Source organism: Nipponia nippon, unplaced genomic scaffold (genome assembly GCF_047370975.1).
Source record: "Nipponia nippon isolate SJK-2023a ecotype South Korea unplaced genomic scaffold, ASM4737097v1 scaffold_23, whole genome shotgun sequence".
Lineage (NCBI taxonomy): Eukaryota > Metazoa > Chordata > Aves > Pelecaniformes > Threskiornithidae > Nipponia > Nipponia nippon.
This window is the reverse complement of record NW_028262340.1, coordinates 4,639,814-4,657,705: the sequence shown is the minus strand read 5'-3', so window position 1 is coordinate 4,657,705 and position 17,892 is coordinate 4,639,814. Positions and strand designations below refer to the sequence as shown.

The 17,892-nt window shown below is 44.3% G+C and overlaps 1 long non-coding RNA gene across 1 annotated transcript; it reads right to left on the bottom strand.

Moving 5' to 3' along the window:
- Positions 1 to 351: 351 nt before the first annotated feature.
- LOC148055377 (uncharacterized) lies at positions 352 to 10,160 on the bottom strand. Its single transcript, XR_015705540.1, has 3 exons — positions 10,031 to 10,160; positions 9,482 to 9,546; positions 352 to 1,379 (listed from the first exon to the last, which is right to left on the bottom strand). It is a non-coding gene; the product is annotated as an uncharacterized LOC148055377 (long non-coding RNA).
- Positions 10,161 to 17,892: the final 7,732 nt, after the last annotated feature.

The following is a 17,892-nucleotide window of genomic DNA, read 5'->3' as shown; positions in this document are numbered from 1 at the left end:
ACTTATTTCCCCTGGTTTACTTCTTAGAGAAAATACAGACTAGGGACTACCCTTACTATTCTCCGAGTAACCAGTTTATATTTAACTAAGACAACAAGAACCACAAGGCTAGCAAACCCCCTTTTAATCACCCTCCTTCCCCTCCCGAGTTCAAGGAAATGTAAATCTGCCACTACAGAGAAAGTGCCTTGAAAAAGAGTGAGTTTGCATTTGTACGAGATTTCAGAATGCGTCCTTCTAATCTTCCTGTCTCACACATATTTATTCCAGTGATTCACTTTGCTTCCTCTTGTCAGCCTAAAGTTAATTCAAGCCATTTTATACTCTAAAAGCAAGTCTTTTCTTGTATGTTTAAAATACAGTTTGAGCCTCTCCCAGTTCAATAGAGTCACTTGGGTTGTAAGCAACTGCTCAAGCAATTGCTGCTCCTTCCCTCAAGAATCACATTCTCTGTTGCTCACAACAAAGATAAAGAGTGTTAATATTGTTGTCGTGGTGACTGACAGCTGCTGCAAATATGGCTGATACAAAGTTAAATTACTGCACTTTGGAAGCAGTGCAAAGCTTTGAATGTAGCTGGGGTGATCTGTTATATCCTCCTGGGGGAAACCGGGTGTTGAGACACATCCGCCAATTTCATCACGAGAGTGCTCAGAAAGCCTTATATACACCTCATCTCCGAGTGAGGCTTTTAAAAGGGACTGGCCTTTTGTCTCATCTTCTGTGATAAGAAACTCAAAGTCACAAGGCAGAGAAGGAAGAGCCTCGTCCATCCCTTCTGTGGGGACTGCGTGGCAGACAATGACCAAAGAGGATGGAAAGAGATCTTTCTTGGTCCATGAAGGAACAAAAAGACGCCCATATTTTGCCCTGGTGTTCGCAATACAGCTCCACAGTGAGCTTACAGATGTGTTCAGGCCAGCTAGCACATCAGCTCCCTCCTGGAGAGGGAGCTGAGCTGCGGGATCTTCAGCGCGTGCGTGCATCGGAGGGGACACCAGAAGCCACTGTCCGTATCGGGTTGCCACTGGAGAAGAGACCTGTGTTTATTCCCTTCTATTCCATGGTTACATTTTCTTCTTGCTTCTAATCTGCAGGTATGAGATGGGCTCAACACATGGTGTGACACAGCAAATACATGACACACACTGTGGTGGAAATCAGACCAGCTGTGCAGGATGAGTCCCAATGAGCATCATCACTTCTAGGAGCCTGGGCAGGTTTAATTTATTACATTCAAGTCCTGTTCCTTTCCCAAATCATCCAGCAAGGCTCACTGAATCAGCTGGAGGCAGTTCTGTGTAAATGCCTGTGCCAGTGGGTGGGCATCATCTTGGCTGAGTAATGGTCTCTCACCATATCTCTCAAGGGCTCAAAAGCTACATCAAGAAATGAAAACCATGGTGGAGGTAGCGGAAGAATTAAATCAAACAGATGGAAGTGTGGGAGTAGAGTTTGGGCCAAGAAAGGCCAATTTCAAACCATATTTTTAATTAAATTGGGGAAGTTTTTAACTGATAAAAACATCTTTAGTTGGACTTAATGGCATTTAGCTGCTTTTAATTGGGATGTCTATATTTGGAGTTTGCAGACAGAAACAGATAATAAGGCAACAAAAACAGATCACAGGGGCTTAAAATCCTGGCATTTGCATAACCCAATTGTTCACATTATGAAATGGAAACCCTGTTATCAGCTTGCATAAAACAGCTTGTTTTGGTAGATTGCAAATACTGTGTTTAATTAACCAAGCTTCAGGGACAGTGAATCTTATTGTTACAAGATACAACTCTGTGGAAATAAAGGCATTTTCATTTAAATAAAACAAAAGGGGATGTTTATCAGGATGTTACTTAATTGTCAGCATTGCTAAAGAGTTTTGTTTCTGCTATAATTTATGAACTGGAATTGATCAGTGAAGCAGGGAACCAGGCGCCTTTGTCCTGTACAATTAAAGCTCTGTCATCTTAAATCCAGGCATTAATGATGCCAGCAGCTAAGAGGAAAGGAGAAAAAAATCCGCAAGTGCATTGGAAATCCTGGGTTACGAACAAAATCCAGTTTTACCCAATTAGCCCTCTCAAAGCACCTCTATCTTGGTAATATCTACCTCTGGCACTTCCAGAAAGTCCATTACAATATCACTAAGGTGCTAGCATGTTCCCCACCAAAGAGCAGAGGGAGGATAAAGCTGGGCAAGTATGAGGGAATATGCCATGGATACACTCTTTGACATCCCCCCCCTCAGCATTCAAGCAGGAGATCTTTATCTGAAAAGCCAGGAAATGTCCTCAATGTAAGACGGAAAATAACTGAGCTGCTGGGAAAGACGTGATTAGGTTTTCCTTGCAGAAAACACTGCTGGGAATGGAAAACATTCTTGTTTTGAGTTTGAGACACACTAAAAACTAAACATTTCTGTATCTAGATGTATTTTTGCTAACATTTCCAGTATGTCAGAAAACATTTTTTCACTAGGGGGAAAAAAAAATAACCAAGCATCTCCAGAAATATTGTTTGCTATTTTGCAGCCTCCCTGGGGGCCTGTCCCAGGAACAGTGCCAGAGGCTACACCTGGAAGCGGCTGTGCCACACGGGCGTGGCAGGAGAATCCTCTGTCCTGGGAGCGTGCTGAGCTTTGAGAGGAGGAGGAAAAGGGGAAATAAGGGTGCTGTGCACACAGAGGACAGGCCCTGTCCACATTACTGCTAGTGCAAAGTACAAATCACAGGATGTTTCTCTGAAATATGTAATTGTATTTGAAAGGACACAAAAGCTGCCATTGCTGAGCTGCTTCCAGGAACAAGATGTATTCTATGGCCTGAAACAAAGTTTTATTTATATGCTGTGTTTTTCTGTGATTGCTTAAATATGCTTATCACATTGGTCTTCTCTCAGTGCAGCACCACTGAATTCTTTCTGTTCAGAAATGACAATGTGCCACCTAAGATCTCTGACCACAGCGAAACCCCTCACCAAAATACCTGGAGGCAGCAGGGGAGAGTCTGCATGGGAGTTTAGCGAGACGCAGAAGCTGCTGGTGAACCCAGTAAAGCATATTATCATCAAAGAAATGTGCTGCAGTAATCGGAGAGGAGAACAGATGCTGCTGGCAATAAAAGCCTATGCGAAATCCAGCTGAGAAGCCTACTGTGAGACCTACAGGGGCAAATTTCCCTGTGGTAGGACAAAAGAGACCCAGCAAGTGAATAGCGGAAAAATCTATTGCAAGGTACCCATTATCAAGCAGCAGTGAAGCTGCAAAAAATAGAGAATTGAATTTGAGGAGGGAAGGCAAGCAGGCACCCTGTGGACACAATTACAGAGACATTTCAGAAATTGCTGGGTGTGTAAATGCAGGAAGAGCAGATGGGAGAGGTCTGAGGATGAAAGGGTAGAAGTGGTCTCCCCACATGTGCCAAGGAAACACCCAGCTGCCTGCCTCTGCCCCTGCCTGCCGGGGCCAGCTCCCTCACACACCCGCTGCCCAGTCCCATCAGCACACGCACAGCCCCTCCTGCGCTTGCCATGGTCCACAGCCTGGCAGCTGTCCCCTCCAGACCCGACTGCTGGCAGAGGCTGTTCCCTCCCTCCCAGCAGCACATGGAGGGCTCTGTTTGCTGCTGCCCTGGGCCCCATGGCTGTTTTTCTCTTCCTGCACAGCTTCTCCTTTCCCTGTGCCCCTTGGGTCACCTCTGGTTCTCAGTCATGCAGGTGGAATCGCTCCTTTGCTCCCACAGCCCATGTCACAGCCCTCACCCTGTGCCATAAATGCTTTGCAGGTGAAGATGAGGGATGGTACAAACTCTGCAACAAAGCCCCTTGCATGTCCTGGGTGTGAATTTTCAAAGGGGCTGATCTTTCACTGTAGGCACCAAGTGCTGTTCTCTCAGCTGGGTTAGCTCATTCCAGGCTAAGCCTCACACAAAAAGCTGGGCTTTCCCACAGCTGCACATATGCAGCACCTTACACATGGTGCCTGGATCAGCTGGGCCCAGGATTACAACCCACATGGCCCCCAGCTGCTTCTTACAAGCAAGCTGCAATCACTGCAGTCTCTGCAATCTGGGGCTGTGCCCCAAGGGATGGAGAGGCCCAGCAGCAGGGCATGCTGAGGGCTACCCCAGCAGGAGCCCACCAGCACCAGGGGAACCTGCTCCCCGTCCAGCTGTGGTCCACCACTGCTCAGCCCTGGAGCCTCACAGGGAAACTTCCCAGCAGCCAGGCTGCTCTTGGAAAAGGTGAACCTGGTGCTTGAAAGGCATCAAATCCTTTAATCCCTGCAGCCACTTTAACCCTTGGCCTCCTGAGCCTCGCTGAAGGATATGAAATCCCAAAGTATCACAAGGATCATTGTACATCCTTAAATAAACCTTTCTTTACCTCTCTCCCTTTGTGAGGATTTGTGCTCCGAGAGAGGCACAGCTGCTCCTAAGGAAATGGCTTGAGGTTCAAAAACCCCCTCCTGGTTTTTATTTCTTGTCTCTCGAGGGTTAACAATCCTCTGGAGAGTGCAGAGCAGCCTGTCTATCCACTTTGGTAATTGAAATCAATTTCTCTGCCTTATCTTTAGGAAACCTATATAGTCAAGACACTAATCTGCTGGCTCTGGCACCTTTTAAATGAAAACCTATTTTAAAAAAAAGAAAAAGGTCTTTTCCCTGCCTGCTGATGCTCCTTTGCTCAGCTTCCGAGGCGGGAGACAGGCAAACTCCAGGCCCTAGACTCTTTTTTGGGAGCAAGCACCCACTGCTGGTCAGCTCTTGGGCCTCCTGGGCAGGGAGTATGGGTGAGCTCTGTTCCCCTCTCCCCTGATCCCATCACTTCTACTTCCCCAAGCAAGGCAGGGGCTCTGCCTTGACAGGTCCTTCTGTGCCTGGCACAATGATGGGAAGGGAAACCCACTGCCTAGTGATGGACCAGGGTCGTTCATGCGCTGGCTAAGGGGACATCCAGTGAGGAGGATGGGTGCCAAAGACCCCCAGATCAAGAGAGGAGCTGGGAGGGGTGCTTTCAGTCAGATATCTCCTTGGCTCCTCCCAGCCTCTGTTGCTCTGACTCCCATAGACACCATGCTACTGTAGAGGGGTCACAAAACCAGGATGCCAGTTGTGCACACTGATAGGGGCACAGCTGCCGTCAGGGATGGAGGAGCTAACCCCCTCCCCAGCCTGCTCTGAGGAGTGGATGAGTGCCTCCCTTCACAAGCCTCTCCTCCCAAATCTTCAGTTACCTAAAGTGAAGTCTGCAGAGAAAAAGCAGACCCAAACCATGTTCTCTCCTAATCTTGGTCATTAGTAGTCCAGCCAAGCCAATAGATTTCTAATTTGCAGTCAATCAGGCTTGAAATCCCTGTAGTTTTGATTGTAATTACACAGATTGAGTAATCAATGGGGAAGCATACGACCCTGACCCTAAAAAAAGGGAAATAACACCCACAAGCACACCTCTGGTTCCTGGGGCACCAGGCAGGAAGGCAGGGCAAGCAGGGCAGCACCAGCGCTCGGCAGCAGTGCATGCACTGTGCAAGGCTGCCGACTCAGGTTTGCTCAGAGCAGGATGTTACGTATTTTCAGTAGGTGCCTATGGTGGGAAATAGAAGCCACAGAACAGGGAATGAGAAAGCAAGCACAGAAACTGATGGCCAGGAGATCTGAAGTTGGGACTCCCACATGAGGCAGAGATGGAAAGGATCCGAGTCGCTACTGACCCAACAGTAATACATGATCCTTCCCAGATATCTATCCTACTGCTGTCTACAGAAGGAACCATCACAGTTCTTTAGTGAGAAATGTGCATTTACCAAAAGTTAACAATTTGTAGTTTCCTTCAAACTAAGTGCACTTCTTGAGCAAGACAATATAATTAAATGCGGCACATTAATATCATGAGATAAGCATCACTGACCACATTTATGACAATATAAAAGGAATTTACAGAGAAAAAACTTATACCCTATAAATCAAAGCATTTGGGTGCATAAAATTTGGGAACACAAGTCTATGAATTGTAATAGAGCATGACGAAATCTCATCAACAGAAGTAAATATTAAGCCCCCAATGACAAACAGGTACCAAGCATCCTATCTGAATGTTTTTTCAACACATCAAATTTAAAGCAGTTCCCTGATTCTTATTCTCCTAATCGAGGTAATTTCCTTTAAGTGTTCCTTGCAGCTGAGAAATTACAATTGCCCCTTTAATATTCTGATAATACAAACAGCATTTTTTTTTTTCATCTGATGTTAATCATTGTGTGGTCCTCTGAGGAGGAATCCTCTTCGGGTGAAAAAGCTTGATAAGAGACTAACACGCACATCAGAAAATTAAATGTTTGACAGTGATTTGACTGGGTAAGGGTAGAGGAGGGAATGGCCATTTCACTGGCCTGGCTTCCCCATCCAGTTATTCATTATGTTAAATTGCCATTATATTCCTTTCAGCTCCCCGAGAAGTCAATATCACATAATGAAGTTATCAAAAGATGAAGCTTGCTGAGCTAATTTGGCAATGGTAATATAAAGCAGTTCTGGGTAAAGGTTGGGAAGACAGCTTTGTTTGCAGAAGTGAACATGAGGATAGTTGGAGTTATTCAAGACAGGTGGTAGTTTCTTCCACCATCCGTACCCTTTCAGACAAGATTTTTTTTATCCTTTGATTGCTAAAAATGTCAAAAAAGTTTCAATACTCAATGTCACAGCAATAGGAATCTGAAAGGTTAATATAAATACAGGCTGCTCTGCCCTCTGACCACTCAATGCTGTTGAACAGAAAAGCGTCCTTCATTTCTCTAGTAGGACAGCACTTCAATAAAGTTTCTCAGGAAAGCCTGGTACACACCTGTTCTTTCTCTCAGCAAAAGTAATACCAATACCAAGAATGCTGCGTTCATCATAAATAACCCTTCTCGGGTACATCTCAGCTTATTTTCCTCAAACACTGTTGACAAATGATGCATGAGAGGGTACCAGAAAGGAAACAGATACAGAGCCTGCCATGTAGCAATTGCTCAGTACTTAGTCTACAATAATTTGGAAGTCCATCTGCACACATCTCACTAACTATATTTGACATTGGAAACACCTGTAGTTTTTGATGGCAAAGTCCATTTTGAATACAGGGAATATTTTCTGGCTTCACGATAAACCGCAACCACAAGCATATTTCAGCTGCAGATCTCCTCCCTCCTGCTCAGAAGGGCACTGCTGCACTTGGGGCCAGACACAGCTCTCCAAATAAGACAACATGGTTCCTTCTTCCATGCAGCTGGGGCTACCACTTCCAAAGCTACCATGTGTAGCCACACAATTTTGGCAGCCATTTATCAACACACTTCAGGAACAAGAGGCAGCTTGGAGCTGCATTAATCAATTAATTTATTCTGCTTCTGCTAGGAATATGTATCCTGTCAACCAGTTCTTTGGTTTACACTTGTTCCTCCATTAATCTTAAGCGTATCAAACTGAGCACAGGCTCATTGTTGGAGGAAATAATGGAGAACATTGTGGGGAACATTGCGTACCCCATGCAGGAATGCCCCCACAGCAATTAGTCACTTTGCATTAATGTGCACTGCCTTAATTGCTCACTAAAGGAGTGGCTACAAAATACAAAGGGAGCAACATTGGCTGCTGATGTTGGAGACTGACAAAAGAAAGAAGGTACTAGAGGAAACTAAACGTATTTCACTGCAGCTTGGGTAGCGAGTGGCTTCAGGGCTGCGTCATCGTGGGCTGTTTTCATGTTGTTTTCATGTTACCGACTGTTGAGCAGCAGAGTGGCAAGGCTGCTCCAGCAGGCACAGCAGCGGGTCCCTGTGGGACACCCGGCACATGCTCCCCAGGGGCTGGGAGTAATGGGGATACTGCAGAGACCTGGAGGGATGAGCAGCTGAGTGAGGAGTGAATCAGGACAAAAGTTTCCAGACTAGAAATTCAGACCACAAGTTCTAGCTGAGGATCCCCACTCCACATGGCCTGTGGTATTTAGATTATTACTAAGATCCACATACAAGCACCATTAGTGCAATTTTGTCATCCTGTTGCCCACTCTTTACCAACTCATGGAGGGAGGATGGTGGGTTTACTTTAGTTTTTGCTACAAGAATTAACAGAATGAAGGTCAAGGAGCAAGGTGGGATGATCTGTAAATAACTGGCATTTTGGCTCCTGTCTCAAAGCACCATGATAAACCACTCCGAATGCCAGCCTGATTCAAAATGAATCACTGAGTACTTCACAGCGCAGGTAATTGAAAGAGGACACTATGGGATCTGGATACAAAGAGAACAGTTGTTCTTTCAGCATTTCTACCCCTTTTCCTTCCCCCTCAAATTTCAATAGGCCATGTCTAATTGTTGACTGGCACATATTCCCCCTCACACTGGGTTATTATCAGACCATAGCGCATGTGTCAGTCCACAGAATTAGCAGCTATAATTGGACCCTTTTAACAAGGTATACAACACGTTTTAAATTAAATTGCATTCCATAAATCAGGTTAACCTTTTCAACATTGCTCTAAGAAAATTAATTACTCATATCAAAGCACATGACCTTTTCACAGTGCTTGGGATTAGCTTCTACATTTCCTTTTGTTTTCCCTCCTTTCTGCTCCTCCCTCCTGTCTCCCCTAGCCCAGCCTTCTTTTTTCATTTAAAAACATCAGAGCCCCACCAGTGTAAAGGCTGAACACATTGCTTCAGCTCTCACTCACGGCTTCAACCAAGTGCAACTTCATTGCTGCTCTCTTTTCTAGTTCTCCTCTTCTAAGAAAGCTGCCCCTCTTCCCCCTCCCCTCTTTTCTGGCAGGTGAAGCCAGGGCTGCCCAGGTGCCAACACTCAGCTTTATCATCTGACTCTTGACTTTAGTTTGATGTTTGCTTGAAACACCTGGGAATCTTGTGACTATGTGAGGATCTCTATTTCCATCACTAGCAACTAGCAATCTTTCTGCTTTTCTAGCCCTTAGAATTATAAATAAAGTGTGGCTGAGTGCCCTAAAAAGCTCAGAAAAACAGGAAAATGCTTTATTGTGTTAAAATTTGCCAGAACTTTCTACAACAGTTCTGCAGGATTCATGGAAATAAATGTCAGCAGCACAGTCCCAGTACTAGGTTGGGAACATCAGGAGAAAAGGACTCCTATTGAAGCCAGCATCAAAGCAAGCAGGGCAACCTTAAACAAAATCACGTGAGAAAAACCCGAACAGATAACATCTCATCTCTCCCCACTTGATCCTACTTGTAGCTTCCATGTAATTTGGGTTTATGAGCTTTCTTACACCTTCTATAGCGAGTTCAAAAACTGGATTAGCAATATCTACAAATAACAAATCTCAAGTCTAACTGAGAGAATTAGAACAGAAAAGGCTTTGTTGCTCCTGTCTAAGGAAGCAGAACAAGCCTGGGTGAGCTCACAGTGTCTGCAGTTTTCCATCACTGGTGACATCACAAGCAGCTGTGTCTGCTCCATTAACCCACCTGTACCTGGCCTCCTTTGTCACAGCTGTCCCCAGGAGCACGGCATGCAGTGTCAGCTCTAGGACCTTTAGTAAGAGAGAAAAACAAAACAAACGATCACTCTGCAGGATAAACAAGCATTAGGATCTCTTCCCAGAGTCCCTTCTGAGGCAAACTCAAGTTTTTGTCACACTTCCTAGTGTTGTATCATACTTGTGATTTTTTATTAACTCAGGCTACTTTGCAGGCATTTCTTCTGCAGAAAATCCTTCAACAACAGAGGAGGGAAAAGCAGGATAGGAAACATTCCTTTGACAGCAATGTTTATGCTGATACAAGACACTAACAATTTTCAAAAGTCAACAACTCATAGAATAACTTTGCAATCACATTTTGCAACCATGCTTGCTGCTTTTTATTGTTAAAACAGGCTTGACAACACACTTTTTTACTCCTGTAACTCTTTTCCAAGCCTGTACAGCTTCAGTCAAGCAAAAATAAGACTAAGAATTTTAAATGCACACAAAAAGACTTAAGGAGTAAACACAGCACTAACAGGTCTCCACTCACCATAATACCTAGTGGAAACTTTTACAGTATCTTCTCTTTTGAGCTATTTATTTCTCATTCTGAGCCACTTCCTACAGCAGCCCAACTGCTCCTCACACAAACCCCACAGACACAGCTGGGCAGCACACGGGCATTTGTAGGGCAGCACCAGCACGGCCCAGTGCCCCCAGCGGCAATAAATGGGGTCCTGCCCACCCCAGCAGCCTGTGGCAGTGTGGGGACAGGCCATGGGGGTATATCTGCTCCTGTCTCAGGCAGGATGAACCCACAGGAACACAGAGGCTGTTGTCTGTATCCAGAAGAGCACTGTGAGGCCTGAGGCACCTTTCCCACACAGGCAGAGCCTGCTTGCAGGCACTTGCAAGATGGACAGAGCAGAACACACAGGTGGGCTGCACTGAGGGTGCTAATGGCCTTAATTAGCTATTATCTGGATCTCTCTGTCTACAGCTGGAGCCTATCTCCACCCAGCCACACCCTCAGTCCTGCCCTGTGGCACTGTGCTGCAGGATGCTCCAGCTCTGCCTCCACCATGGTCTCACCCAGCCACCCTGGGGCTCTGTCTGATGCTGTTTGCCTTCTGTGGGATGGATCCTGTCTGGACTTGCTGGTTTGTGCTCTGGGCTTGAAATTGCCTGGGCCTCATTGCCACAGACTTGCCTTGGGCTCTAGGCTGACTATGGCTGCCATCTAGCTGCTGCAGCTCCTCACGCTCTGGGCTGACCCTGGTGCTGTCCTACTGCTGTGGCACCACCCTGATGATGGTGGGACAGCCTTGGCATTGCAGCCCTGGCCCTGCTGGCAGCGGGATCCCCTCAGTGCCTTTTCTGTGAGGGATCCACCATCCCTGCTCTATCCTGACTGGCACAACTGATGGTGCGATGAGTGGGCTCCTCTCTGAAGGTCTGAGGCCTGAAGCCAAGCTCCCTGTGGCAGCCATTACCAGACTGAGCAAGTGTGGGCAGCCAGCTGCTGGGAGACACCGCCATGAGGAGATGCCGCCATGAGGAGATGCCGCCGGAGCCTCTGCCTGTGAGGAGGCCACTGTGGGCTGGCCTCTGCCGCCGGAGGAGCATGCCAGGACACGTTGCCTGTCTCCAAAAGGTAGGACATTGCGCGGCTCAGTACCCACGCCGAGAGGGGCCTACGGTGCGGGTGAAGTGTGAGTTTAGATGATGTGCAATGGTCTGGTGGCTCGGAGCTGAAGGTAGCGATGTTTGTGCTTGAAGGAAGGTGCTCGTTTTTAACAGGGAGAAGCACTGAGTGGCTTCTCTGCGGATGTGTTGAACTCCTTGTTGGCTGGAGACTTCGAATTCATGGTTGTGTGTTTTCCTAAATGCTGTGCCCGAGCGAGGGGGCACGGTGTGTGGTTTGGTTTGTGTTGTGGTGCGTGCTGGCAGGACTGGAGAAAAGCGGTGCATTGATGGGGTGTCCCTGGCAGTAGCTGGAGACTTCATAAAAGCTGCTGAGGAAACAGGTGTTTGGTAGAATACTTATTGGTAGATACTGCTTGGCTTTTAACATAGTCTCTGTGGGTATAAAACATGCAAAATAAGTGGTGTGTTGTGCTGCGGATGCACTGAGTGCAGAAAGATAGGAGAATGCTGTCCTGTGGATAGGCTGCTGACTCTCACATTGGCAAGGTTTGCCTAAGAGCAGCTGACTTCTGGCTGAGGGCTGGTGTACAAGGTGATTGCCTGCCTCAGGTGGTGAGGGAGAACTGCGTAATTCTAACAGCTTTTGCAGTCTTATCAGCAAGTTGCAAAAAAACTTGCCATCATCACTGATATGTATGTGCACCATACGTAGTTGGGTCTGAATGGCCTCCGCTTGTCCTTTCTGAAGATACTGATTTCAGTGGTGGTCCTGAATTCTGCTGAGAAGAGGATCAGGCTTTGCTAAGGGAAGCAATAGTCCTTTAGCCTGGAAACTTGTAAGATGGGTAGTGAGTGAGCAAATTCATGTGAAGAAGTGTGGATTTATGGCTTGAGTTCATGTGGGTTTGGTACTCCCCATGCTATCAGGAGATTGACACTCAGACACTAAGAACCTACAGTCTTCATAAACATAAGCATGTATTTCAAGTTATTTAGTACTGCGATAAACAGACGAAGGCTATCCCTTTCTCTCTCCTGGCTGCATGGGTGCACAGGCTGAGGGGTCAGCAACATGCCTGAGGATGCAATTAAGTGGGTCAGATGGTAAGTTAAGAACCAAGTACTTTTGGGTTCTGGTATTTACAGAAGCTTCAGCTTTTTGGTATGTGCGGCACCTGTGTCAGGTGCATGTGTTGCAGTGACTCATTCCTCTTCCCTCTGGTGGCTGCTTCCCATGGGCAGCTGAATCCCAGGTATTGGTGTTTCCTTACTGCGTGCTGACTGCCTGGACCCACAGCAGTGTGGGGATCGGTGCTGTCAGCCCCTGTACAAATGCGTGATTTACAGAATTCTTTTCAGAATTCAAGAACATCTGATCTGCTGTTTCTTCCCTCAAATGGGATAATCTATGTAGTTTTACTATAGACTGTATTTCCCAGCTCTCCTCATTTCTTTAAATTGCTCTGTAAGTTGCTGAAGTCATCAGCAGAAATGCTGCAGTCAGCTAGATTTTAAACATTTAAAATGATATAAGACCATTTTCCTTCAGAAAGAACCTTTAAAAATTTAATTATTCCTTTTCTTTTTCTTCTATCTCTTTCCTTTTCTTTTAATGATGGGGTTGTTGAAACCTCCCATTAAAAGTCCCATAAAATAAGAGACAAGGAAATAAAACAAGCTTAGAGCAGAATGTGACAAAGATTTTCTTGAAAACATCAGGCATCTTGCTGCTGATCTATTGCCTTTTCTTACAGTGAAGCAGAAATGAATGAGGTGGAATGGGTTGCTTGGGGGTGGCTCCTGTGTTTTATGCTCAAGTTAATGCCTCATAACTAGTATTGCAGCATGGTACCTACTCCTTGGAAACCAGATTCCCAGTGTTTTTGTGGTGGAATATAAAAACCTTGATAACATAAGCACTATTAAAACAACTGTTCTAGGCTGCATCAGGCCCAAACATGCCCTGAAGGTGAGGGCAGTGAGTGCTCTGAGCATGCGTAGAGCAGAGGAGAGTGATGCAGGACTAAATCCTGGCCTCCTTAAACTTACTGGGAAAGGAGTCAAGGCTTGTCTTCTACACTTTCACAATTAACCAGCCTGTTTCAGATGAGTTGATTTTGGCACGCTAAGTTTGAGACACCAAAGGCAAAACTTACTAAGAGCTCACTTTAAATGAGGAAACCAACATAACTTTTTCCCCTTGTAATGTGCTTAAGCTGTGTTTGTGTTTTTATTTCTGTGTACCCAGACACACATTAAAAAGATTGAACATAATATGTTAATTGTTTACCTAATCCTTAATGAAGATTGCTATTTCCTCTTCAGAATTGCTGCTTAAAGTAAGATGCATCGAAGCTGTTTCTGAACGGTTGGTGTTGGGAGTAGGTGGTGCTCAGAGGCAGTCTCTCTCTCACTACCATGAGTCTCCCACCAACATGCAGATCCTGTCACTGGTGTGTTCTTCAAAGGCAGCTTCCCCAAACCAAAATACAAGCAAAATTAAACTATAAGTCACATCCAACTGCAGTGCCTTGTATTTTCCTGGGTTTGGTCTTGCTAGGAGAGTACTGTGGCCTGTTGTATGTGTAGTTGTACAGGAGAAATTTTCAGGGCAAATGCCTGTGCTAAATGCCTGCTGGTTGTTTGCAATTGTTAGGAGCTGGTGTGGGGTTCTGGTGGCTCTTTTCTGTCCCTTGTTTCTATGAAAGCACTTAAGTTTTTACAGTTGTTCTGAAGGCCTTGTTCTGCTGTTGGTTCTCTTCTGCATGGCACAGCTGCAGTGTAGGTTTGTTGGCTACCTTGAGCTCCCTGTCATTTATAATTATGGCAGTTTTTGTTCAAGTAATTTTGCATCAGTCCATCCATCCTTGCCCTCTGGTTGCAATTATACTTTTTGATGCTGTTGAATTGCAAAGATCTGGGGAAAATGCTTTCAACATCTTTGATAGCAAAATGTGATACATCATTCAGTTCATTTGGGGCAGTGACTCCTCTGGTTTGCTTCAAGCATTAAATCAGATGTTTTGATTGTGAGTGACAGAGCCATGGAATTGTCTAGTTTACCAGATTGAGTCCCTCAAAGCTAGCAGTTAATGCATAAACAAAACCAGGATCCCCATCCATCTATTCATGACAAAGTGGTGCAGATGACTGAGCAGAGAGTGTTAACTCAAAAAAACAAACCAATATCAAAAAAATAAAAGTGTAGATTTGCTTCTAACAGACTTATTTTGCCCTAAAGTTTCATTTGTCTCATTTCACTTATTCCAGATGTCGCTCCAGTAACTCATTCATTACAGAAAATCAAATAAACAAATGAAAAATTAAAGCTATTGTTATCCAGCAATTCCATCAGGGTGTTTTTTGTGGTTCTTTGCATATTTATAATGTTTCTTTGGGCTGTATGTCCAATTAGAACAGATGGCTGATAGGTTACACTGACTTACCTACTCCAACAAACTGGGCAAGTGTCCATATCTTCAGCAAATGAAATACCGCATAGTGGATTTCAAAAGAAAAAGATATTGTAGTCATTGAAAACTATTTTCAATTGCTTATTGTGTTTTTTCTCGTGGTCTTTTCTCCTGTCCTGTTCATTATCCCTTCTGGAATTTAAATGGCACATTTTATGTATGAGAGTTAACTCCATTTGCTAGATGGAATTGATGCATTCCCATCCCCTATATGCATGAATATAGAGATGTAGACATAGATATGAATGCAAGTCACTCTTGAAATATTCTGAATGCTAGAATATTTCTTTTCCTTCTTTAATTTTGCTGTTTAGAGTGAAAGGAACACATTGAAATAATAAAATGAACCACAATGTGCGTTCTGCTCTATTCATGGAGTTTTTCTAATTCCAGTCCTTTCTGTGGCACTGCTATAAATACTTTTACATGAGAATGCCTGAGAAATAGGTCATAGCAGAAATTGCTAATATATGCAGTTGATAGAAGTCCTTCCAAAGTTCTGATTTCTTTCAGATTGTTTCATAAAGCAAATAATGTGAACATTAGGCTGGAGTTTTCAAGAATACCTGTTTGAGAGTGGGAACCAGATGAAAATTCCTCTGCTCTTTTTCACCCCCAAACATGTTCTGATCAGAGTCCAGATCTCGAGAGACAGGCGAAAGATCCTGCAGGCTTGAGTCCTGTGAGAGCAGAAGCATCAGTAAAATGATTATTTTCTAAGGACAGTTTGGGTTTTGAAGCTACCATAATTTTGCAGATGCTGCTCTTCCAATAAGAGCCGGTTACTTGGGCTTCTCCTGTGGAGTGTGCCGAGGACAGCTGGAGTTTTTGCATGCAGCAAAGGCAGAGTCCTTTTCACTTACAGAAAATCCACTTGCGTCTTTCCTTAATACCTTGTTCCGTGCATAAATCTGCTTAATTGTCAATATAAGAAATAGTGGGGGAAAAGCTCTGCAGGATATTCAACTGGCAGCATTAACCAGGAAAGGCAGGAGCAGTACTTTATTGTACTATGCACATAGGCATTCAAGAAGCTTTTTTCAGACAGAAAACCTGGCTGTTGCATGATCTGGTGTATTTGCTTCACCATATTGTGAGCTGGCCAGCATGCTTGGGCTGGAGGATCTGGCTGCTGTAGGCAGCCTTATCTTTTGTTACAGAGGTCTTCAATTTTTAAACATTTTATAAAGTTGTCCAAATTGGGTTGTATGTATAACATGCTCTGTAGCACATGGTACCTTACCCCGTCAGCTGTCTGGAATACGCCACAGGTCCTAACGACTCAAGAGGCTTTCTAAAGAAATGAGTGTTCTGGAAACAACAGATTTTTGTAAGGGGGCGGGGGAAAGCATTTAAGTTCTCCCTACTAAATGTGTGAACGAAACTCTAAACTGGCTTTGGCATCAAACTAAGTAGAATTTTTGGCTGGGACTTTGCACAGAGATTTTGGTTTGCTGTGAAGAGTCATGCTGAAACTCCAGAGGTGGGTAGTGTGCACTAATGTGGATCAAAGCACAATTTTTTGGCTGGATTTTGGCAAAAGAATTTAAATTTTGCAAAGCTCTAGGCTCTTAAGCTCTTCTCCCGGGGCCTGGGAGCTGGATCTTTTGAGAGACATGATGCACAGTCCAACTCAGTCTGATTATTTTTTCGAAGCAGTTTACAGGAACTTCAGATAATCATCAGAATGTGTGGACACTTATTTAAACTGAACAAACTTCAAGCTGTGAAAAGTTGCTTAGAAAAGCTCTTTCATGGGGTCAGGGGAAGAGTAATCTTAGAAGACAGATTAAAACCCATGCACTTTATTTTTTGAAAATTCTTTGTGGACTTCTAAGTGCTTTTCATGACAAGGGAATGTATGTATGTGGTTGAACCTGAGTAGAAAACATGGGCTGTGAAAACTTATGTATGTGTTTTCAGATGATACATTATACAAAGTATCAAATGAAGCCTTAACCTCTCATTAAGGTAATCCATGTATTTTATTTACATTAATATAAATTAACTTCTTTGATCTATGATGGTTAATAAAACAAATATGCCTTGAGGTCTTCCAAAAGGATAATATGGCTGGCATGTATTAGGGCACTTGTATTTACATCTGGAAGCACTGAATAAGAGCGAAAAGGGAAAACACAGTGCAAACAGAACACACTTTAAACTTATTGTGACACCATAAGCAAGCTGTTTGGAATGTGGGGGCCTTAGGTTGATGCGATAACCAGTAAAACAAACCAGTAGGAAAAAACTTGCAGTGATAGAAGAACAGAAAAATTAACGTTTAATTCCAGCACTAGTAACAGTAATACAACAGTAAGCTACTTTTTTGTCTGTGAGGCTAATCCCCTGGGACACTGGTAACCTTCCCACAGGGATCAGGGATGAGGTGCCTGCTGCTGCAGGGTGTTGTAGGAGCCTTCTTCAGGGTTCCCAGCTTGTCCATTTGGCATGTTCCTGCACCTTCTCGAGGCAGGGCCCGATAACCAGGGGCTGCCACGCCTTTAGCAGGAACTCTTGTTGACTTGCACTAAGATTCCTCTTTGGTACATGCTCCTGGTCAACCCAGTTGTACAGTGAAGTGCTCTGGCAACAAGGTGGGTAAAGACATCTGGCATTTACTGCTCTGCCTGCTGTTAATTCTTAGTATACTCATAGCAATAAATGCAAGATGATCTATTCCTGCCAGGCTTCCAGTGTTTATCATTAATAGACAATGAGCTGACATAAAAACTTAAGTATCTCTTTCCCCTCCTGTAATGAGTAAAAACTTGATTTCCTTAACTAATAGATTACTGTCACTGTAATAGGAATGAAGTTTCCAGTCTGTAGTTAAAGAAAAAAAATCACTTGCTACCTTTACTTCATATAGCAAAAAAGCTGAACAGCTAGCGCTGTGTGTGTAAAGAAATGCTGCATTTTGGAGGCAGAGAAGAAATTAGCATTCTAAAGGTAGCTGTTTAAGTGCAATCAATATACTGCAGGTGTTCAACAGGTTCAGTGGATGGAGTGTTCCTTGTCTGAAGGTGAAAGTGGCTGCCTTGCTTCTGCTCTTTGAAGGCTGATGCCTTTTGTCTGTTTGTTCATATTTTACATTAAATAAGAGACTTGTGACCATGATATTGATACTTAAGACAAAAGCCCTTGAGTACTTTTATCTTTGCAGTAGATTAAACCAGAGAAATCTTGAATTTTCCTGATGAAATAGGAATGTCAGCAGTGTAAGTGCTTTTTGCCATTTTCTAGGTATCAAAGTCTGAGATACAGCGCTAGGTTGGAACCCAGGAGATAG